The sequence below is a fragment of the Lissotriton helveticus genome, chromosome 1_1 (genome assembly GCF_964261635.1).
Source record: "Lissotriton helveticus chromosome 1_1, aLisHel1.1, whole genome shotgun sequence".
In the NCBI taxonomy this organism is placed as follows: domain Eukaryota; kingdom Metazoa; phylum Chordata; class Amphibia; order Caudata; family Salamandridae; genus Lissotriton; species Lissotriton helveticus.
In genome coordinates, this window is record NC_136057.1 from 1,270,537,914 (window position 1) to 1,270,561,092 (window position 23,179).

Genomic DNA, 23,179 nt, shown 5'->3' on the forward strand with positions numbered 1-23,179 from the left:
TGGGTCCAGTCCTTTAGCGCGTACATAAGGAGGACAGGGGTCTGATGATGCTCAAGAATATATGGTGTGCATGGTCGCTGCGGTTCTCAAATGGTGATGTTGGCCCAGGTGGAAGTGACAAGTAGGTTAGCTGCAAGGGTGTAGGGGTCCCATTGGGGTTAAAAGTTGTCGTAGATGCTGGAGATCTTGCAGCTGAATAAGATGGAGAGCTGAGTGTAGAGGTCTTGTGAAGGCATGACACTGGTAAAGCTTCCAGTCGGAGAAGTGAAATCTTTCACAATGGATATTTCTTTGGAGCTGTTAGTACTGCCTTGGATATACTTGGTGAGGTTGTATCACTTGAGGGCTGATTTGTAGTTGACCCTGTTGCTGTCTGCCTGGCTTTAAATTCATCTGTGTTCTAGCTACCTGCAGAGGCGCTTGGTGAGTTTTACTCGACGGCACTCTACCCTATGCTGCTACTCTATGCCACTACTCTATGCCCCTGCACCACTCCACTTCACTCTACTCTGTGTACCTGCTTTCTTGTAGTCTAGTTCGGGTGGCCTTGGCGGTATTGAGTGAGGCCATGGTGCTGGCACAGGCAGAGATCCAGATGTTGAAGCTGGACATGGATCTTTATAGGTCGTCATTGAGGTGTTGCAATCGGTGCTGTACGAGCGCCGAGGTCCAGGATTCTTCTAAGACCTTGTTCCAATGCTTTTGAATAATAGAACTATTTGAAATGCTGTGCTAGAAACACTTTGTCATTGAATAGAATGCCTTCATATTAGTTCACACACTAATTACAATGCATGAATAAAAACTGTTGACCTTTTAACTTAATTTCCCTTATTTTATAATAAAGAAATGTGGTGCTGAATAATATTCTTCGCAGCGGATATTTCTAATTCCATTTTTTTTTATTTCGATTTTATAGTGGAGATGGTACAGCAATATCTCATAAAGACATCGCACAGGATAACAGAAGCACATCTTCAGTATCGAAGCATTTGCATTATTGACATAAACATTAACAAGAACCTTAACTGTCAACCCCCCCCACCTCCCTCTACCCTGACAGCTATCAGCCCGTGTAGTCGCACACAATAAGGATAGTATGAAATCAATCTTCACATTACAACAAATCACATCACATATATGTTCATCTTGACGATCCTGGCATTGTTTCCCTCCAGCAGCTGATAGTTCTGAGCCATAATAGACTATCCATCCACCCCATATCTTACGATACTTAATGGAGGTACCCTCTACTGGCATTTGTCACTTTTTCTGCCACCATACTCATGTCCATGCCCTTTCTCCATTCCTGTATTGTCAGGTCCTGACCTACTCCTCATCGCCAGGCAATCTCTCTCTTCACCATTACGAGGTTCAGTCCGCAGAACACTAGTTTGACCCTGGGAAGATCTATATGGTTTGGAATTCCCAAAAAGATAAATTTGGAGTCTAATGGAATCAGTGTTTCCAGAATCTTACCAAGTTCCTCAGTAATGACATCCCAGTAGTCTTGAATTGTCTGCCATTCCCAAATTGTGTGGAAGAAAGAACCCTCTCTGGCATTACAACGCAGGCAATGTGGGTCTTGTGCCTTCCCCATTGTGTGCAGTCTCAATCTGTCATAATACATTCTGGGAAGGATCTTAAACTGGTGCCTGTACATGTATTGCCACCTCCCTAGGATGCATATGGGTAGTGTCCCAGTGGATATCTTCAAGGTCGCCCACACCCTCTACCCACCTCTTGCGCAGCAAACTGAGATTATCTGACATGTTGTTTTTAAGGTTTTATAGATGAGGGAAGTCGCGCCTCTATCTATCTCTTCAAGTAAATGCCGATCTCAGGGATACCGCCCCAGGGTGCCCCTCAGCCTTCCAGGCATGTTGCATCTGTGCGTCTTGCAAAAATTGATTGGCAGGCATCCCAAATTCTCACTGCAGCGAAAAGAAGGGCACTCACTACCTTCTAGAAAATCCCCCACTTTAGAGATTCCAATAAGGTCCCAGGCTACTAGGCTTCACAATTTCCGTATCTCTGGTAGCTGATTCGCTTCCCATAGGTATGTTTCCTGCATGGGTCTGCGGTGCCAACCCAGACACATTGGGGCTTTTTCTCAGGCCTGCAGAGCCACTTGGGTTGCTGGGAGGAGCAGCTGAATCCCCTTTCCCATGTAAAGATAGTCTAAGCAGGTCTGTCTCTCCCACTGCACCCTCTCCAGCCAAAATGTGGCGTGGTCTGGAGGGGGCGAACAACCAGTCACTGATGTTAATTGGGTGTGTCGCCCAAAATAATGCTCCAGGTCAGGTAAGGCCGAACCCCCATTATACAGGTTGTGTTAAAGCGTTTTCAGAGCAATTCTGGGGTGCCTCCCATCCCATAATAGGAAATGCAGGTCACCCTTCAAATTAGTAAAGAACCCCGCCAGGATCTGGAAAAAACATGTTCTGTAGCATGTATACCAATTTTGAAAGAGAAATCATTTTAAACAGTACAACCTGTCCCATTCATGTTAGAGGTAGCCCTCTCCATCGCTTCATCTACTCTCCACATACGTTTGCTACCCTCTCGAGGTTCCTTGCAAAGCAGAATTCTCTCTCTCACATCATGAAAATTCCCAGGTATTTAAATCCTTAATCTACACATAACAGGCGACGGGGGATCAGGGATGTATAATTCTGTATCTAGAGTAACTCCCGTACACCTCAAACAATTGGAAAATTATTGTGAGTGTCGTGGATGGATCCGTGACATAAAGGAGGATTTCGTCCACATCAAGCAAAATGTTCTCCTGCTCTGCTTCTACTATCTTGAACCCATGTATCGCCGGGTGATCTTGTACCACACAAGCCAGCGACTCGATTGTGAGCACAAACAAAAGGGAGGACAGGGGGTAACTCTGTCTGCTCTCAGGAGTTCTAGCTGCTTAAACGTGTGGGGGTCAAGCTCTGGTCCTGGGTTACCTTCAAGTCCCAGCAAACTACACTCTAGCTGCTCCACATCTTTGAACTCCCTTATCTTTTTTTGGACTATTAGGTTCTAGGCTTTGTCCCGAAGGACCGCCTTGTATGCTTCCCATAGTGTTACTTTCAAAATAACGGAGCCTTTCTTCTCTTTAAAAGAGAGCTCTGTACCGGCCTGGAGCCCTACGACCATGTCACAGTCCTGTAGGTCCCATGCACTAAGCCTCTAGCCAGTTCCCCCACCCTGGCTTGGTCCACCTAATCTCACTAGTAGAGGGCAGTGGTCTGAGAGCCCTCTAGCAAAGCAATCTGCCTGTTGTATATCTCCCAACTCTCCTGCTGGGGCAAATATGTAGTCTAGACTTAAAAACACTTTGTGGGCCCCCAAGAAGAACAAGTATCGCCTACTGGCGGGGTGCACCTGCCGCTACAGGTCTGATAGGCCTAGTGTAGCAGCAAAGTGCTGGCGAGATCGTTCCCAGTATCCCAGACCAATCCTAGTTCACCACAATTGCATCATTAAAGTCCCAACCCATAATATGTAGTGCAAAGTTGGCTTCCAACAGGATTTCTGAATGTTTTGTCAGAGTTGGGGGCTGTGGTCCATTGGGTGCACCTAAACTAATGAGTGTAACATCAGCTTGACCCCATAACCCCTTCACTCCCAAGTATCTACCAGAGGGATCAGATCACTATTGCTCGACACGAAAGGGCACATTCTGTCTCACTAGGATAGTCCCCCCTTTTGAACCAGAGGTTTACCCCGTATGTACCAGTGTGATTCTCAGAAATCTGCACTGTGTGTCACAGGGAGATGGGTTTCCTGTAGACAAATAACATCTGGATGCAGTCTTCTGATGTACTGTATTACCAGGCCCCTCTTGACTTTATTGCCCAGCTCATTAACATTCCAAGATAGGACTGTTATGGTCCGACCCAACTTCCTCCCTCTCTCAGTGCATCTCTTACCAGTCTCCCCTCCAAATCAACTCCTTCTGGACTTTTTGGATGTCGCTGTGGCGTTCCCTTCCATATCAGAGAACATTTTAAAGCGGCCAGCTGTCTGTTCCCTACGCCATGGGGTTCCTACCCCTCCCCGCAATGCCGGACTGTTCCTTCTCCTCAGTTTTTGTCTGTCTTTCGGTATGGCTCCAGGCCCAAAGTTGTCAGAACTCCTCTAAACACATAATAATGCTATATTTTACAACTGAACAGGCAGTCACAAGTGAAGTTATCTAGCAAGCGCTAGGGCAATTATTTCAATAGTGCAGCAGATGCAGTGGAACTGGGATCAAAAGCTCCAGGCACCCCACTAAACACCAATTATTGTTATATTTTACAACTAAATAGGTAGTCACAAGTGCAGTTATCTTTCAGGCACTAGGGTCATGATTTGAATGGTGCAGCAGATGCAGTGGCACCAGGCCGAAAAGTAGTCAGAACTCCTCTGAACACCTAATATTGCTATATTTTACTACTAAACAGGCAGTTACAACTGCAGTTACCTTGCAGTTGAAAGGGGCTTAATTTAACCGCTTCCGCGCTACCGCGAATTCCCGCCGTGCGCTGAAATTTGAAAAATGGCTTGATTGTGACAAAGCCAGCTCGTCATGCGCGCAGCGCAGGTAACGCCCATGACGAGCTGGCTTTGTCACCCGCGCTGAAGGGGTTAAATGGTGCAGTGGTACCGAGCCCAAAAGTTGTCCGAACTCCTCTAAACACCTAATATTGATATACTTTACTACTATACAGGCAGACACAATTGCAGTTAACTTGCAGTTAAAAGAGGCTTGATTTCAATGGTGCAGCAGGTGTAGTGGCACCAGGGACGAAAGCTCTAGGGACCCCACTAAACACAGAATATTGCTACAGTTTAATAGTAAACACATACAGTTATCCAGAATGCATTAGGGCGGTGATTGCAATGGTTCTACAGGTGCAGTGACACTGGGCGCAAAGCTCTAGGAACCCATCTAAACAATAAATATTGCAAAATGTTACTACTAAGCAGGCAGTCACAAGTGCAGTTACCTTACAGGCAAGAGGATTATGATTTGAATGGTGCAGCAGGTGCAGTGGCACCAGTGCCAAAAGTCCCCTTAGCTCCTCTAAACACTAAATATTCTTATATTTTACAACTAAACAGGCAGTCAAAAATGCAGTTATCTTGCAGATACTAGGGGCATGATTTGAATGGTACAGCAGGTGCAGTAGCACCAGGCCCAAAAGTTGACAGAAATCCTTTAACACATAATATTGCGATTACATCAATTAATTCTATTATTTCCCTCTATAGTTTCATTTTTCAAAATGTTGCTATTAATTACCCGCTCTATACCACTAGTAACAGCACAATATATTGCCTTTTGTACAAATCATAACACTAACAGACTTTCTGTAACTTATATTATACAACTACTCAGCAAGCTACAGCTTACAACAAAAAACAGCTTATTATTAATCACATAGCCAAAACCTAATGCATTTACCAGAGCTTATTTAAGTGGCCATTTAACTTTACTATGTGTAAACAACATTTTGTCTATCATATGATTGTTTTGGGTATTGAGTATTCAATTCTGCCAAATAAAAATAAATACTAATAAATAAAAAAGATTAGTGGTAGTCAGAGATTGTTATCTCCTCTTTCCAGCATTTCCACTTGAGCTGTTTTTTGGATCTGCCCCCCATCCCTCTGGAATGAACTCTAAAGCCGTATGTGTTAGCTAAAAGACATCTGTGGTTTGTATAAAACTAAGAATCAGTTCTAGCAGATCTATGCATGACCAGGTACAGAGAAGTACATAGACAAAGAATGTAGCCTTGCCAAATCTGCACAATCTAACAGGTTAGTGCCCAAGCCCCACATGCCGGGTGTTGTGCCAGAGACAGAACTGTCCACCAACAGTATACAAGAGACAATGTGTCAGTACACCCCTGAATTCTTGCCATGGAGCTGTCGCTACCTGAAAGAGAACTGCCCTCTCTGAAAATTGGTCCCTCCCCATCCAAATGTTTGAGGATAATTTAAAATTTGATTGGACACTTGGATAAACTAACAGTCCACTTGACCGGATATAAGCAGGACCCACCTGCATAAACAATGTTCATCAAGTAACTTGAAGAAGAACCTAATACCCATATGGAGAAATCAGACCATGACAGAATTAATGGCTATTTTCCTGTAAAAGGTAGAACTAAATACCCTAGATGAACCCTGCTGAGAAGGAGGTAGACTGATATGTCTACTGAGAATATAACTTCCACCACCAGAGCCTGAAATCCATAATGCTAAGAGACACAGACTGGTGACAATGCTCTATGAATCAACCGACGCAGACCTCCTCTTGAAAGTACTTCAAGAGCAAGGGCAGTGAGGTACTTCGCAAGAGACCTGCCCTTGTTTGGTGGCCCATCACTGTCATGAGCCACCAAACCACGCAAGTATGAGGTCGGCATATGACCCTGTGAGAGACAACCGGTGAGATGACCCATCACGGTTATCAACACTACCTCCCAAAGGAAAAAGGCTCCTTGTGTCCTTGGAAAAATTACCTAGTCTTGTGGCCTGTCAACTCAACTCAAGCTCTATATGAGAGCCAACATCTCCAACACGACTACTTCAAGCTGTAATGAGGATTACAACTTCTCCTACAAGCCCACAACAGTTTTCAAGGTCATTACAAGTCTCTGCCTACTGCACTGTACAACTGTGATCTCCAGGCACTGTCGCCCTCCACAGCATGACTGCTTGAGTGCACGACACCTGCCAAGAGCCAACCTGACATCAACCAGGCCAATGTAAAACACAAAAAGAACCAGGGGTCTGATAGCCAACACTGTAGCCAGCAGGCTTCAGCTCCTCACAGAGGGAGTCAGAACACAAGTCGCATAAAAACCCACAAAGACAAAAAAAGCAATGAAAAAAGAGAGCAAAAGAGAGCAAAAAGAGAGCAAAGTGATTACTAGTGAGATTCAAAGACAACTAAATGGATTGCCATCAATGTATCGCAGTGATCAATATTCTCATTTGGTCATCCATCTATCGGGATGGTATGTCTCTTGATCATAGAGACTTGTTGCCATTCCAATGATAATTAGCTGGATTGGATCAGACCCACAATCACTGAGGGCAGAGAATGTGTTACTAAATAGCAGATCACAAGGGAATTCAGTGCAGTGCAAAACACAAAAAAGTGGTGATTAAAATAGGGTGATGAGGCGAAAAGCAGGAAACATTTTAAGATACCGACCCACCCCCTAATTAAAAAACAAGAACAGTGTAAGAGGCAGTTTAAACAAATAACTGCAAACGAAAGACCAACATGTTTCAGCCAATAGGGAACCAAATCCCTCAGCTTTCTTCAGGGCCTCTGCTCTATGACTTTGCTACTGCAAAACGAAGTTTATACTAACACACAGTGAAAACTTATATATAAAAAGGACTATTTGTAGTGAAAATACAGGTAAGGATAAGAGGTTGGAACCAATACAACCTAATTCAACTGATCCTCTTCATGAAGGAATGTTATGTTATGTTATGTTATGGGGGTATTTATATAGCGCACGGCTACTCCGAAGAGTGTCCCGGCGCTGATGCACCAGTAGACCCCCTGAGAGAAAAAGATGGTGAAGGACTGCAGCGAAAAAACTATTATTATTGATGGAACAGCCAGGTCTTTAATTGGCGCCTGAATTTAAGAAGCTCATGCAGATGTCATCTAAAGAAAATTAGAATGTACAACATGTTACTCCAAAAACTTTCTCTTATTTGCTTCATTCATATAGATTAGTGCTCATTCAAAACAATTATGTATGCTCACCCAGCTTGACCGGGGATTGGACCTCACCTCAGCTGGACCAAGCTCAGGAACTAGAGGCCCCGCTCTGTGAAGGTAAAGCAAAGGGAAACCATAGAATAGAGAAAAAAAGAGAACTTGAACTTTACAGTCCTTATCATACTCTGTCCTACAGACCCTCCTGTTGACAATCCTACTCAGAGTTTGACAATTCAGGACTGCCACATGGCTTATCTCAAACATTCTTCACAACGTATGTACTCACAGTTTAGATGTAAGGATAAAGATCTCTAAAAATAAACACTAATTGGTATAGTGGTCTCCCCACCGATTGCATTCAGTGTTCCTATATCTTTAGACAAAATAAAAAGGTACCCCCTCAACACAGAGTAGAACCAATATACATCTGTGCTCAATTCAATCAGGCATGCTCGAGCATGAAATGGCTCTTTGTACAATATAATAGCCAATCCATGCCTCTCAAAAAGACTTCCAAGCCCTTCTGAATATTGTCAATCCTTCCAGTTATAAGGCCAAGTTACCAACTAGTCAATGCTGAGACAACCATGCTGGATAAAACCTCAACTCGCCTACCTGTCCGTCGTTGCCTCAGACGGATCCTGAGTCTAGGGGGAGGAAAGGAACGGCGCAGGAGTGGCGTTTTTAAGGGCCATCTGAGAGGCTAGAAACCGATCCTAATGGGACACACCCCCTAGCTCACAGCGATTCATATACAACAATTCTCCGCTGAAAAAAAGGGGTTTGCAACACCTTATGTGCACTCATGTTTCAAATCAAAATGCCTTGTGTAAACGAAAAAAGGGAAGAAGAAAAGCGTCTTACTCCAATACCTGTTTACACTGTCTCCGCCCGAACTCTCGCGTAAGCGCTCGAGAGAAGACGCGGAACTACAAAATGACGTCATGTACATGACGTTTGTAGTTTCTTGTTGAGGATTGTCAAAACTTTATCGACTCCCTATGAACAGACAGCTGCAGCTAAGAGCTTGTTACAGCAATAAATATATGATATGAGAGGTGTTATGAGTCTGTAATAAAAAGATAACAAACCACATAGCCTACAAATGCCTATCATGGGCTCTTAATTCAAAGAACTGTCAAGTATAACTAGCAGACCTGACCCTAGAAATACATTAAGACTCCAGTGTCCGAAACCAAAACCAGACTAGATAATATCAGTAGTAGGGCTCTGTGAGACTGTGAAAAGATTGCTCTCTAAAGGGATAGAATATATCAACCCATAATATCTGACAGGCCATAGCACTGAATAGTAATCTATTGAGTAAGTACGAAAAAAACTTACACAATTAAGCTCACAATGTTGCCATCCACTTGTTAGGGTGCAGAGCTACTGCAAAACAGGATATTTTGTTGTATCGTATTTATAATTCGATCTAACCGGAACCATTAAACTTGTAGGGCTACTTTTATTGCCAATAACTGTGATAAATCCTTATAGATCATTGTCTATCACACGTTAAATGATCCCTTAGCAAACACGCAACCTACTTATACTTGATCTCATTGAACAATGAACACCCATGTGTATCGTATGTTGAATACAGTCTTCGCCTTATCATATGTTTAACCCGCTGCTCCTTAGTCTACAAACAATTTCTCATAAGGGACAGCATATAAACAGCCTTTCTTGTCCATTCCCAAAAGGATGATGGTATCTACAGTCATGGGTGGACTATACAGTGTGATAAACAGATGGACTCCACTCCTCATCTCAAATATTTACATATTTTACAGGCTGGTCTAAGGTATGTCATCATTAAGGCCAAGTGTATCACTAAGGAGCCTGAATATCCACTTCTGCTCTTTCGTGAACAGATATTTTGAAATATCACCAATGTGTGACGGTATGAATGGTTTTTCTAATACTGTCCACTGAAAGTCTTCTTCTCCATGGTTCTTATCCACAAAATGTTTAGTAAGTCTCGTTGATGTCTTTTTGCATCTAAACAAACTTTTGTGTTCCAACTTGCGTGTTGTCATTCCGACATATCTAGTGGAACAGGGGCAAGTCAGAAGGTAAATCAATTGGGCAATGTTACAGTTCGTGAACTTAACTTGCTCCCATGGTCGATCAGTGCCTATGTCTACTGTTGTGGAATGTTTGGTCTGGGGACAAATAGAACAACTCCCACATGGGTGGTGTCCCACTACTGCAGGTAAATCCCATAGGGTCCCTATCGATCTTTTAGGTGATTCCTTGGGATGTGTATGTACCAGGCGATCACGTATGCTTCTTGATCGCTTGAAGGCAAACAACGGGGGAGCAATTTTATCACTACTGCAATTTAAAATACGCCAGTGGCGACAAACAATCTTCTGGATGTTATTTGCTCTTGTACTGACAGTACTAACGAAAGTCAAACGATCCATAGGAGGTTTGGGTACTGGAGGCTCAAGTAGGGCTTCATGATGGTTATTCTTGGCCCGTTTGATCGAACCCTTGATCAATGTGTGCGGATAATGTCTTGCCAAAAGTTGTTGAGACAAACCCTTAGCATGATTCTGAAAGGTCTCCTCTGTGGAACAATTCCTCCGTATACGGAGAAATTGCCCATAGGGCAAATTGTCCCGGAGGGCCTTCGGGTGTTGACTCTCATACTGTAATAAAGAGTTCCTAGCCATAGGCTTGCAATATAATTCACTCTGCAAACCTGAAGGAGTGACATACATGGATAAATCCAGAAAAGGCAGTCTTTCTTTATTGATCTGTACTGTGAACCTCAGATATTGGTTCCTTGCGTTGAGCCATTGGTGAAACTCTAAGATCGATTCACGATCTCCTCTCCAGACTACCAACACGTCATCTATGTAACGCTTCAACCAACGGATGGACGTGTAGAATGGATTGGTCGATGTCAGCACAAATTGTTGTTCAAACGCACGTACGTAGAGATTCGCCAAGCTGCCCATGCTAGTCCCCGATATCTGAAGGTAGATGGTCTCTTCAAAACGAAAAAATTAGTCTTTCATGGCTAGCCTGGCAAGTGACATAATAAAGTGAACCGGTGTAATGGTGTTCAACTCGGCTGCCCCCAGGATGGACGTGATGGTCTCCAAAGTCTCATCCTGGGGGATGGAGGTGTACAGGGACTCTACATCGAAAGAGACTAAAAAGTCTCTTTCGGGGTCATATTCAATCTCAGGTATCACACGCAGCACATCCTTTGTATCTTGTAGATACATAGGCATTTTCTGCACAATGGGCCTCAAAAAATTATCCACAAATGTGGATAAAGGCTCAAGGACCGAGCCTTGACCTGAAATAATCGGTCTACCCAGAGGTGGTCTTTGGGGGTTGTGCACTTTGGGCAGAATATAAAAATAGGGCATCACAGGATGTTTGGTCTGCAAAAATTGTGCCTCACGATTCGTGATCCAACCCTCACTGAGGGCCTCTTCCACCAAAGCGCTGATATGGTTGCTCAATTTCTCAGTATGATCCTGTGACAGGGGCTCATAGGCTCTCCTGTCACTCAATTGGCAGAGACACTCTGCCCTATAGTCAGTGGTGTTAAGGACCACAATCGAACCGCCCTTGTCGGCAGGTTTGATCGTGATGGTCTGACCTTGTGATAGTGTCTGTAAGGCTTGATATTCTTGCCTTGATAGATTTTTGTAGGTACTCTGCGGAGTCTCCCAAAGCTTGACAGTATCATTTTTTTTTTTGATTTAACATTTTATTGAGAATAACAACAGCAGAGTCATCATACAGTTGATCAAATAGTACAAAGCAGAATCAAATATACCAGGCATGTACAAGAAACAATCACTAAAGGATCATCACGCCGTCCCGATCCAACCTTATCTAATGCCATTCCCACAGAGGGGGAGGTACAGATCTCTCCTCTAAACACATTCCAAAGTCCCCACTTTTTTCCCACTTCTTGGGGCACCCTCTGACCTTAAATACAGATTTCTCTGCTAGCATGCACCTATCCATTTCGGCCACCCAGCCCACCAGAAGAGGCCTCTGGGGGGGCACCCCAATGCATTGCTATCGCGCGCTTCACTAACAAGAAGCCCAAGGCCACCCACTGAGGCTCCACCTCCGTAAGGTCTGTGAGACCCCATACATTAAGAATCCCTTCCCTAGGGGAGAGAGGGATGGGCTTTCCCACCGCCTCAGTCATTTTGTGAACCGCCCTGTCCCAAAACTGTTGGATAACTGGACATTCCCATAGGACATGGTAAAAGGAGCCAGGGAGACCGCAGCCGCGGAGACACATCTCATCTGGGCGTCTTCCCAACTTGGCCAGGAGGGGGGCAGACATATACGTTCTGTGTAGGATTTTCAATTGGATCAGTCTGAAACTGTGGTTTATCGCTGTTTCCCTAGGGGACATCATTGCTGACCTCCAGTCGTCATCGTCTAAGTCACCCACGTCTTCCTCCCACTTGTCCCGTAGGGGCCTGGAATGAGTTGGGCAGATTGTTGCATAGTTTGCGATAAGTGCAGGATATGGCCTTCGTCTGGAGTGGTTCTGAGAGTAGCCTATCCTCTACGGGGGAGGCCTCCGGAAGGGAGGAGAGGTCTGGCACTGAGGTAGGGATAGCATGTTTTATTTGGAGGTGCGTGAATGCCTCGGAGTGAGCCAGATCATGTTTCTGTTGAAGTTCGGGAAAAGTCAACAATTTACCCTTGTGGATCAAGTCTCCAAGGGCAGAGATGCCTATCGTGTCCCATCTGTCAAACCCCTTCAGGCGACAGAGGGAGCCCAGTTTGTGGGAGGCCCAGAGTGGGGTAGCCCGGGTGAACACGTCAGACCAACCGAGGCTCTTAGTAGCCCGGTGCCAGATAGCAATAGTTTGTGTCATGGGTCCCACGTAGCGGTTTCGGGGAAATTTGCCGTAAAGGGCGCCTAGATATCCGTCACGTCCTGTCTGGTAGCGCTCTAAATGATAGGCCGGGTTGGTAGGCGAGCCATGGAGCCAGGAGTTAGTGGCTACAAGTTGGGAGGCCCAATAATAGAGTCGCATGTTGGGCAAGGCGATACCCCTGTCGTACCATCCTTGAGTCAGTTTATTTATTTATTTATATATTTATTATTTATTTATTTATTTATGCAGAGCAATTCGAGGTGCCTTCCCATCCCACAGGAGGAGTCGCAAATCGCCTTCCAGCGTACGGAAGAAGGAGTCAGCAATTAGGAATGGGCAATTTTGAAGGACATACAAAAAACGTGGGAGTGCCAGCATTTTGAAGAGTGCCGCCCTGCCCGGGAGGGACAGGGGCAGCGTACGCCAGTGGGAGACATCGTTGTGGAGCAGCTGAAGTGGGCCCCGTAAGTTGTGATCGTAAAAGAGTTTAGGATCTGGAGTCACAAATATACCCAGATATTTGAAGCCTTCCTCGGCTATCGCAATGGTGAATTCTCTCGGGAGAGCGGGTGGAGGACCGTGGAGACAGAACAGGGCTGACTTGGACCAATTGATTGAGAAACCAGAGTATTTCCCAAAGTTCCTAATGACATGAAACAGGCTATTGATGGAGGATCTAGGGGAGGAAACATACACCAGAATGTCATCCGCATACAGGGAGATTTTATCAATTGTGTCATCATTACATCTTAGACCTTTAATGGAGGCATCCGTACGGATCCAATGGGCCAGGGGTTCCAGCGTGAGCGCAAATAAAAGAGGAGAGAGGGGACATCCCTGTCTTGTACCTCTATGTAGCTGTAATTCTCTGGAGGTATGGGCGTTGACCCATACCTGGCCCCACAAGTCAGTGTAGAGCAGTCTGACCCACTGTATGTAATTCGGGCCAAATCCAAACCGCCTCAGGACCTCGAAGAGGTAGGGCCATTCTATGGAGTCGAACGCTAGGGTGGCATAGAGGGACAAAATTGCGGCATCTTCCTGTATGTAGGGTTGTCTGCCCAATACGTTATGTAGTCTGCGAATGTTCAGTGCCGTGTTCCGACCCGGAAGGAATCCAGATTGATCATCTTGTACTAGGGAGGGGAGGACTGTGAGAAGTCTGGTCGCCAGGAGTTTGGCCAGAATCTTGACCTCAGCGTTAATGAGAGAAATTGGCCTATATGAGCCACAATCAGTGGCTGGCTTGTTGGGTTTATGGATGACTACTATTGAGGCTAGACGCTAGTCCAGTGGCAGACTACCCCGTTCAAGGCTTTCTTCAAACATGGCCTTTAGGGGCGGGATCACTTCTTGGGCCATCCCCTTGAAGAATTCAATGGGGACACCATTAGGTCCCATAGCCTTGCCCGAGTTAACAGCAAAGAGGGCGCTCGTTAGCTCCTCAGTGGTAAGAGCAGCGTCTAATTCTTCCCTATCTGAGTCGGAGAGAGTGGGCAAATGCTTTTCCTCCAGAAGGAGGCGGATTCGTCTGCAGAGTAGTACGCTCTAGAGGAGTAAACTTCCTCAAGGTGGTTAGCAAACGCCTCAACGATGTCCAGCGGGTCTGTAATGTGCGAGGCATCGGGCGCATTAGTAACGGATCCCATCTAGAACCTTGTTCTCGGCGCTCCAGCCAGGCGAGCATTTTACCTGCCCTGTCTCCCAGCTCATAGACCCGGTGGCGGGTTTGCAACAGTTTCGCCTGAGCCTTCTCCAAGGCCAGTGTCTTGTATTCTGCCTGTTTCAAACGAAGACGAGCGACCGTCTCTTTGGACGGGGTAGTGGTAAGGTCAGATTCAAGGGTAAGCAACTCTGATTCCGTCTGAAGCAGCAGTTCGGCCTGCTTGCGTTGGTAGCCCAATTTGAGAGCTAGCGCTCTCCCTTTGATAACGGCCTTATATGCCTCCCAGATCGTGACGGCCGATTGGACCGAACCAAGGTTTTCGGCAAAATAGTATTCAGTGTGTTCCTACAGACTGTCTCTAATGTCAGGAATTTTCTTGAGCCATGGGTTGATAACTATGGGACCCCTGGTTACCTGCCGATGATAAGTGAGTCGAACCGTGAGAGGAGAGTGATCCGAGATACCTCGGGGGAGTCCCTTTGGGTCGCGAAAGAGGCCCACATCTGACGTGTGGCAAAATAGATAGTCAATACGGGACATACTATTATGGGCGTTGGAGTAATGCGTGTAATAGGGAGTGTCAGGGTAAGACGTCCGCCAAAGGTCCTCCAACCCCATCGCTTGCGTAAAGTCCTTAAAGTCCGAACTCTGTTTATGGGAGCCCCGTTGGGGGTGTCTATCAACAGTGTCATCCATAGTCATATTAAAGTCTCCGCCGATAATTAGTGTGCCCTGTGGGAGGTCTAACAACAGTCGTTTTAAGGTCGTCAGGGCGTCCTTACCCAGTGTTGGCAGGATATAGGCCGAGATTATGTTTAGGTGCCGCCCTTCCCATGTGGCCTCAGCCACTGAAATGCGGCCAAGGGGGTCAGCCCACGTCTTAGTGCAGGTAAGTGGAAGGTTCTTCTTAACCAGGATACCGGTGCCGCGGGAACCAGAGGTGAAACCGGCGTGCACCAATAACTTGTACCCCTCACGGTGGAGTGCCCGACAAGTGTTGCCCATTAAGTGTGTCTCCTGGAGGAGCACCAGGTCGGGTGCATGGCGTTTGAGGTATTGCAGCACCACTCCTCTCTTGATCGTGTTACCAAGGCCATTGACATTCCATGTCATGAGGGTAAGCGCCCTAACATGTGATTGCGTCATGGTGGATTGAATAGGAAAGGACGGGGAGAAGGATAGCAGCAAGAAGCTGAGCCAATCGGGAACGAGGAACAATATCCCTAAAGGATAGAATGGCAACTGAGGCCGGTCGGCGGCATCGATCATGCCCATCGGAAAGGAGGACTCTGCAAAGTGTATGAACAACAAAAGAAAATAAAAGAAACCATCGAACCTGAAATTCAAGCCTGCAATAGGATTCATGAAACAGAAATAGAAAGAACAAACAACCCCAAACTCGGAGTCTCCCCCCACCCCGCGTCCCTGCCCGCGGACCTGAAACTATCCACTCCCAAACTTGGCAGAGTGCCTGTCGCCCTCCCAACCATAAACGGGGAGGCTGGTAAGCCTGTGAAACCACTCGCCTGAGAGTGTAGGAGTTAAATTGAGCGATGAACTTCAAGGGTCAAATGAAACCCGGTGTAATTTAAAGCATACCGTATAGAGCATGGGGGCCCAATGGCGAGCCAGAGCCTTTGACACTGCAATGAAGAGGGAAGGAAGGAGGGGGGGGGGGGGGAGGACAATAGCGAAATACGTTTAGGGCCTAAAATAGTCCCCAGCTAACAAGTCAAAAGTCTACAAAGCTCTAGAAAATGAGGACATGCTGAGCATGACAGTCCCAGTAGTCCAACCCAATGTCTTGGCGTCAACTGCGATAATCCCAGTCAATCGTGATATGGCAAGTCCATATCGGGTACATATGGGGGGGGGGAGGGGGAGAGACGGAGGGAAAGAGAGGGGGGAGGGAGGGGGAGAGGAGGGGGAAGACCTCAGAGTTCGGGAATCGAAACCATGGCCAAGGCTGTCCGTCGACACTCCGATGAAGAAACAGACATACTGGACCTCACGACATCTGCAAGGAAGCGACAAGAGACCACCTGCAAGTGTTCCAGACCTCGCATCATTCCTCCTGGGTGACCGCAGTGAACAGTTCAGGGCTCTCCGGTTGGGGATCTCGCTCCGAGCGGGGACCAGATGCTCTTTGTTTACCTGAAGTCGAGCCCGCTCGGCGCCATCCCTCCAGCCAGTCCCACACTTCACTTGGAGAGAAAAAGAACCAGGACCCTCCTTCAGATTCCGCCCGCAGTTTGGCCGGGAACAGCATGGAGTATTTTATGTGTTGGCCTCGCATCGCTTTTTTAACGTCCAGGAAACTGCGTCTTCTGGCCTGCACTTTTACTGTGAAGTCCGGGAAGAATGTGATCTGGGCATTGTCGATTCGTAACGGTGAACCAGCTCTGGCCGTCTGCAGGATGACATCCCGGTCCTTGAAATTAAAGACCCGTGCAATGATGGGTCGGGGGAGGGCCCCTGGCTTCGGCCTACCCCCCAGGACCCTGTGGGCACATTCAATTGAGAAATAGTTCGACAGTTTCTTGGGCTGGAGATGCTTCAAAACCAACTCTTCAACAAAGAGGTCCATCCTCTCGGGTACCTCCAGGATACGGATGTTGTTCCGTCTCGCCCACCCTTCATACTCATCCATGAGGTCTCCCATCTGCTGCTGCTGGAGTTGCGCCACTTGTTGCTGCAGGGTGGAGGTATCGTCAATAAGCGCCGCGGTTTTCACCTCAACATCACGCACTTTGGAGTCCATTTTGCGGAGGTCGGCGCGTAACAGTGTCACTTTTACATTCACTGAGTCTATACGAGTCTCCAGTGAGGAACGGACTCCCGCTATCGCCTCCAGAACATCCTCTAGGGTGAGGGTCTTCGCTGATGCGGCTGGGGAGACCGCCTGCGGGGCGGCGTCAGGTGCCGGAGTCTTACCATCTCCCTTAGTTCCCCATGAAAGTTTATTTATCTGCCTATGCGTAGAGTTCCTGCTACCTTTCCCAGTAGCCTTCGGTGCTACAGATAAGGAACCTCTCCTCGGGCCAGCAGCCAAAGAGCTATAGGAGGGACGGGGAGAACCGAGCCCACGTGCGGCAAGACTAGAGGAGACAGTCGTAATCCCCCAAGTATCACTGTAGTGGCAGCGTAGGATGAATGGCTCCAGTCGATGGGGCAGCAAATGTTCGCCTAGTGTGAGGGTGGCCCCCGCAGTCCACACTACCGTCCTGCTGGGAAGAGTATGACAATATCATTCTTGACTGCCTTCTCAAAAGTCAGTACCTGCAGCGGTACAGAATGTGTTGGTAGATAGAAAGCGGACCGTTTCTTAAGACCAGTATTATCATTCATTTGATCCACTGCCCCATCCTGTTTGTCCTTGAAAAAGTAGTGGAGTCTCAACTTACGAAAGAATTGGGCCAGTTCACACTGGAACAAAAACGGATCCCCATTGTATGTAGTCACAAAGCCCAACCCTCTGTTGAGAACAGTTTATTCCATCTTACTTAACATCTTGGTACTCAGATTCACTATGAGGGTAGATTCAGGGAGGTCCCTGCTTGCAGCAGGTTCCTCCTGGTTTGGCTGCGGGTTCCTGCGTGCGGACCCGTTGATTCGTCCCAATGGACCTGCATTTGTTGATTTCTTCTTTTGCCTCGCGACCTCCGAGGGCCAAACCCTAAAAAGGGTGATTAGTGTATTCAGTCTGGAAACTTGAGAACGGTGTCATAGGGGGCTGAAAAGGATGTGGTGGACGAGAAAGGTGAGATGGATAACCCCACGGTGTAGGTGGCCACCATTGTTGAAAATGTGGTGTAGGGTGTCCTCTATAGTTAGTAAATCTATTAGATCTCCCTCGTCATCTGAATTGTTGTGCAGGTGTGCCTGAAGAGTCGGAATCGCTACTGCCTTTCGAGCTAGAGCCTGAATAATTGGACCCATATCTCTTCCCGTTGTTCTTAAATTCGGGTGGGGAATAAGTATCACTGGTGTAAGGATAAACCCGTTCGTGTTTGAACTTTGCTAAATCTTTTTTTAATTTATCTATCTTGGTTTGTAGAATGGAGTCCTTAAATTCTTTATTATTCTTATTTGACTCTTCTTGTTGTTTTCTGAAAAGGGTTGCTGTAATAGTAGTTTTAATTTGTGATTCCAATAATCTAATTTCAATCAAAATGGAATCTGCTACTCTTTTCGCTGTACTAATGATCAAGATCAGCCAGTCATGTGTGCAGCGCCAGGCTATTAGTGACCAGTCTTTATGAAAAGCCTTGTCAATCAGAAACAAACGGGGATCATTAGTTACTATTAAACCTGGAGGAGCACAACTCGCCCTCAAATATTCTGCCATTGCAGTGCCATGCACGGATGTGCGTGAATGTGATTTCTTAAGAATGAGGACTTTAGCCCACTCATCCTCTGACCCTACCGCTGGAATAGGAAGTGCCTCCAGAATACTTCGCATACTATCTAGTATTGATTGGTAAACAGTGTCATCGTAGGCTAAACCACTGATTTCAGCCATTTTAAATGAGTAGTGTGAGCAATAAAAGGTAAAGAAAGAGAGGAATAGCCAAGGATGCGACTATCAAGAATCAACAATACAACAAACTAATACTAACCCACAAAGTGTAGTTAGAATGAACTACCTAATTAGTGTAGTCAACTATCAAAATACGACCCGCAGCTATCAGCTGCTCAAGAACAACCATACCACCGAGGGAGAAAGGGTCATAGGGATATTTAAAGACCTGCCCAGGTTCACATCCCCATTGCACTCTAATGTAAAACACAAAAAGAACCGGGGGCCTGATAGCCAACACTGTAGCCAGCAGGCTTCAACTCCTCACAGAGGGAGTCAGAACACAAGTCGCATAAAAGCCCACAAAGACAAAAAAAGCAATGAAAAAAGAGAGCAAAGTGATTACTAGTGAGATCCAAAGACAACTAAATGGATTCCCATCAATGTATCGCAGTGATCAATATTCTAATTTTTTTTATCAACCAGGCCAAGCCCACCACTGCAGAACACCGAGCAGCAGTTCATGTTTAGTTTGTCTACTGAACAAGTATGTGCATTACCTGCAGAACAAACACTTTGGCTGCCAGTTTACAGCAGCACTGCACAGCATGGATCTGTGGAAGAGGACTGTCTGTCACTAAGGCAAGGTTTGTATCCACATTTGCAAGTAGTTCAAACTTGGTGATACGCTTCATAAAAGGAAAGCCTTTCCTATTAAGACAAGCGCTTTAAAGAAATGCAGTGAGCCAATTTCTGACAGGGCTACAGTACAAAAATATGATTACATCTGCAAAGTATAACCAATTGAGGCTCTTCTAATGCTGCCAGAATGCTCCCTGATTATATGCAAATACATGCAGAAGCAGTAAGCAGGATTACGGTTGATTGAGTTCAAAATAGGATATACACCACGATTGCTGTAGAACCACTGGCATGACTAGTGAGAAATAAGCTAATAAAGTACAATATTAAAGTAGGGTGAAAACGCATGTGGTATCGGTATATGCGGGTGAGAATATGCTGTTCTATTTAAATATATTTGCAGTGCCACAACTAATGCAATGCATGGAAACATTTGGGCGAATTTCTAGGCTTCAGCTGAACTGTGACAAATAGTTAGTGTATCCGGTGGGCACGATGGGACGAGCTACAGTACAAATAACATAACATGTGCATTTGTAAAGCACACGTTCACCCGGAAGGGTATCTTGGCGCTGAATAACAGATGTTTATTGTTACCCAACTCAATGGTACTCAATTACACCCCCAACTTTCCATAAAATGGATCAAAGAGCCATAATGATACTTGTGCATTATGGTGGCAAGGAAAGATTCCTTACAGTATAAACTGCACATAGTAAGAAGCATAGGCTGCCTAGAATAGATGGTGACACTGGATAAGGCGCCTAATGTCATGGCAGGAAGGGGAGCATTGGTAAAAATGAGAATGTCCTGTGATGTTTATGTATCTTTCGAGGCTGTATGATTGACTACTCAACAGAAGTACATAGAACAAATATGCAGAGACGGTGACTCTTGTGGGAAGGGAAAACGAACAGAGTCAGTTTAAGTGTCCTGCTGGTAAACAGAGAGGAGTGAAAGCTGCAATTACCGGTTACGGAAGGCTATTACTTGGCATCAAAGCTGCAATACATAAAGTGGTTCACAGAGGATGGAAGCTTGTACAAGAATTTCACATGCAAAATAGCTAAGGAAGTAAGATGATTTTGGGTGGACACTGAAAATTGAAACAATTCTAAACTTTATATTGTGAGATCAATTCAGAAACATGGGAAGCGGTCCTGTAAAATGACAGATAATAAGTATCCACATATCCTGGCGGCCAATCTATTGAACTTTACCTACTATTATCAGGAGAAATCCACAGTACAGGTTTATCACCTTAACCCACCGCCTATGGTGGAAGACTTTTCCTACTAAGCCAACATAAACAGCGTACGCCATAGATTCATACTGCTAAGATTCCGCACTAATTTAATTCCCTTAATGCTTGGTTACCCAGAAAAAAACATATAACCATTCCAACTTAATCATGTGCCCCTGTGATAATTTATCACCACAATCCGAATTGCATATAGTCCTATTCTGTGGGCTCTATGAGAGCGAAAGGAAGGCCTACCTGAAGCCAATTCTAAAGAAACTGGGACACAAGCAGTGCTGGGTAGCATTATTCTATTTAAAAACACTACCCAACCCCTTGGTTTGCTACTCTGTAGCAACATTCTTATGGGCCTGTGTGAAGAAAAGGAAGGGGTTAACATTTAGCCCATTAAGCTAATTGTAAATTTTAATTTATCAATATTCGAGAAATGAATTGCTGCTTTTATTATGTGTTTTAATTCATTCTTATCTTATAATAGGATCATGAAGAAAAAATTGATATCTTAATGATAATATTCTTGTAACAACATTTTTATTGATGTATTTATTATGTGTGCTTTTATGGTAATTTCTAATATGATCGAATGATGACGATGATGATGATGATGAACTTTACTTGAGTTTCACAGGACCGTCAATGGGGGGAAAAGGGGTCTACTATGTATGGAGGATCTGCTTTGAAGTGGCAAAAGATTGACGTTTAGGGAATCCCAGAATATGTATCAAGTGATAGGTACAGAAGTCATACAGTATGCCAGAATAGTCAGGGCTGGTAAATGCCCCTCGGTGCATTTCCTTGAGGAACCCGCAACTAGAAGAATATCTAAAATTATTATAGAAATAAATACCATCAAGAAATTAATAGCACAGATATATACTGCTATGAGAGAAGACATGCCAACTGAACACTTATGGTGAGGGGAAGATGGCAGGAGGATTGTGGAGAGGCCTTTACATAAAAAGACTGGAAAGATGTCTGCAGCTTGACCACAGGCACATTTAGTATTACTAGATTCAAATTGATGTAGTTCATTGTACTACACAGAACACACAACCCTGAGATTGAAAAGAATGGAACACACTAAACAAGATTGATGTCTTGGGTGGAAACAAAATGGAGCAGAATGTAGGCACATGGTGTGGGACTGCACATGTATTAATCACCCTACTCGGGAAGAAATATGTAATAGATTAGAAACAAGTATAAAGTAAACATGGATAATTTGGTACTATATCAAAAGAAATGTTATGTGTTTGCATGATGTTGCATGTGTTCATTCTGTGACTAATACCTTAAATGTGAAATAAGCACTGACAAAGTCAATAGGTCTGGCAATGGCTGCCAGCCTTTGGCTTTGTCCATGCTTGTTTTGTCATGTGTTTTGTAAAACATTATTGTTGGGGGAGCTGGCAGCCCTCGCTGATATCAAATAAGATAAACCTGGCTAAAAGCAAAAGTATGTTTTTTGGTCTAAAAACATGCATTGCCATAATAGCCCCTGCCACTGAAGGGAACTACCTTGTGGGAGGATGTGCTCCTGGTAAAAGAGCGAAACACCATCAGACACAGTCAAGTGGGGCGTCCTACTGCCCTATGATGTAGTGGGAGGATAACCCTTGTCAGTAGTACATTTTTAAACTTTTCCAGGGTGAAGAGTCACAGGAGACAAGGTGGCGAATAACAATAAACATGTAAGTTTGTGGGTCTGCCCGGAATCACAAAGCAATACAAGCATGGACTTACTGCTTCCCACTTACATCTAGCTATTGTATGTAGATTTGCGGGAAGATGGCTAAATAAGAGTCTTCCTAGAATCCAAACCCTTCTTATAGGAACCCTAAGACAATCAGACAGGCTATTATCAGAGCTGTTCTATTATGAAAATGCTGCCATAATGTGATGCCTTACTGCATGGCACCAAAGGAGACAAGTGGATTTTTTTAACAGGATAAATAGATTTCTGAAGCATCCATCCCTTCAACAAGCTGATATTTCATAAAATTCCACAGCCCTATTTAGAATAAAGGCTTTGTGTTCACTATTGCCAATGTGCTTGAGATATTTCTAACAATAGTTCTACATGTCTTATGCACTAGGTTGGCATAGCATACAAGTCTTAAATATACCAATCTATGTTTCCACGTGTGCACCAGCCTAGTGGGCAAGTTGATGGGAAGTCATCAGAAATCTGTCTATTTACGTAAGTACCCAAAGGGAAACTCCATTAGGTAACGTATGATTGAAGAGTCATCGGACACTGGTTTGTTTCCTTGCTCTGCAAGGTTCAAGAGGTGTTCCTTTAAGGACCAAGAGGAAACTATCACATGTGGCAGAAATTCTCTGGGCACACCAGAATCAAGATAGAAACTGCAGATCGGGTGGCTGGGTCTGCAGGCTCAATGGAGATCTACGAAACTGCAAGAAAATCTTATTCTCACACTGCGGGAGGAATTATTGCAGATGTTCTGTACAG

At 45.2% G+C, this 23,179-nt stretch overlaps 1 protein-coding gene across 4 annotated transcripts in view; it reads right to left on the reverse strand.

Moving 5' to 3' along the window:
* PUS7 (pseudouridine synthase 7) overlaps positions 1-23,179 on the reverse strand; it is a 285,701-nt gene that overhangs the window by 252,672 nt on the left and 9,850 nt on the right. The window contains exons 1-2 of one of the 4 annotated variants that reach the window (XM_078680381.1): positions 8,611-8,633; positions 7,784-7,847 (exon numbers count right to left, since the gene is read on the reverse strand). The exons of 2 other annotated variants lie outside the window; for them this stretch is intronic. The gene's annotated coding sequence lies outside the window, so the exon portion shown is untranslated. Of the gene's footprint in view, positions 1-7,783; positions 7,848-8,610; positions 8,634-23,179 lie in introns of those variants that run through there. One more of the 4 variants, XM_078680374.1, reaches the window with a different exon arrangement.